We start from the raw sequence: 1,886 nt of genomic DNA, 5'->3' as shown, positions 1-1,886 counted from the left end.
GTTACCTATTCAAGATGAATAATGTGTATGTATCAGAAATACAGAACAGTTAAGCTTATATTCAATCAAGATGCGTTACATTTATGTATTTTTATGATTATTATCCAAAGTTTTTATTTCTCTTTTCTGTTTAACAATATATGAATGATGCATACAATCAGACCACCTTTTGGATTCAAAAGATTTATTAATATTAAAGAAAACCTCTTCTCTTGACATAGACAGTAGAGGTACCGGTAGTGTAACTTTTCACAAGTCATCTACTGCTGAAGACAGAACATGAAAAATCTTTCAAAAAAAATCATCGAACAAAGGCAAGTTAGGAAGGTTAAAGTTATAACTTTTCACCTGACAGGAATGGGTTTTTACTTGAGTTATATACTATCTCTTATAGATGGATGAATGTGTGAAAAACCAAGAAGAATATAATCATGGTTATTGGCATGTATGGCCATTCTCTTCCTGTACTTCCTCCTCCCATGCCTGCCCCATCACAAAAAAAGAGTCAGCTGAGCAATTTAAGTTTCAGTGCCCGTACTTTGGGGGAGAGCTTGGACGATTCCAGGTCCATCAGGATATTCTAGTAAACTTCAAATGTATTCTTCAAGGTTTTTCTAAGTGGATAGATCAACCCATAAAGCATCACCCATGCATGGTTGATACTCTGGAGGTTGTGGAGAACTTCGACCCCTTCCAGGACCACACCAACATCTACAAAGCGTCCACCAGGCCATCTGGATCATCAACCTCAGCTCGAACAGTGTAAATTGCCATGGTCGTCCCTGCAATATCTGCCTCAGCCTCACTGCATTCAATGTCCTGAAAGATGGAGGGTACAGAGAAAAACAAATTGTGGTTACCCTAACCTGACCTTTGAACAACAAAATCTCATCAGCTCATTAATGAGTCCAAATGTGTCTTAATTTGGAGAAATTCCCACAAGGCACTGTTTATTAGAATAAGATGGACACAATGACCTCAAGATCTTTTACTCCCTAAAGCCTGGAAAAAAACAAACAAAAAAAAAACACATTACGTGTCAATAGAGTTGTATACTCAATGATCATCAACTATATGAATATGATAAAAAAAAGTCGTATTTGAGCATTGTTGATCACAATGAGGGTCACATAAAAAAGTATCTGAATGCCATTTTTCTTTTCATGCTTGAGGCCACTTCCTGCCGTAAAGAACAGCATGTCTCATTGCTTAAAATTAATACCCATAATCCTTTAATTTAAAGAATTTTTATTGGTGCACATTAAACATAAGAAAGTAACTTATATGTTCATTAATTAGTCCTCCTCTGAGGGTAAGGTGACATGTTTCTTTTAGATGCATTTCCGGGGAGACTTCATTTTATCCAAGGAAGCCTTTGACTTGCCTCAATAAAAATTTTTGTCAAAAAAATATTTCTACTTAAAATGTAAAAAATACAGGACCAGGAAGCCTTTTTATTCAAAGTTCTTTGAAGGGAATGAAAACATTCTCATCAGTAACCAATATCTGGAGTCAAATAAGTAACTGTTCATTGATACAAGGATGACTCAAGATTACTCACCACTGATGCTGAAGCATCACTATGGAGAGCCATTTCAGCCAAAATTAAATAAATAAATAAATGGGTGAAATAAATAAAAATGAGTAAAATAAATCAAAAAATGAAGAAAATTTGTGAAATAAATAAAAAATTTGTTAAATAAATTATTTTGCTTTTTCATTAAACCAATTTTTTATTTATTTATTTTTCATATTATCAATTTCCCAATTTGTCTTTTTCATTTATCCCTTTATCCATTTACCCATTTTTCATTAATCTAATTTTCATTTAACCACTTTTCAATTTCCCTTTTTCATTAAGCCAATTTTTTTATTTATTTATTTTT

The sequence above is a fragment of the Cyprinodon variegatus genome, unplaced genomic scaffold (genome assembly GCF_000732505.1).
Source record: "Cyprinodon variegatus isolate N-32 unplaced genomic scaffold, C_variegatus-1.0 Scaffold354, whole genome shotgun sequence".
In the NCBI taxonomy this organism is placed as follows: domain Eukaryota; kingdom Metazoa; phylum Chordata; class Actinopteri; order Cyprinodontiformes; family Cyprinodontidae; genus Cyprinodon; species Cyprinodon variegatus.
Note: the sequence above shows the minus strand (reverse complement) of the source record.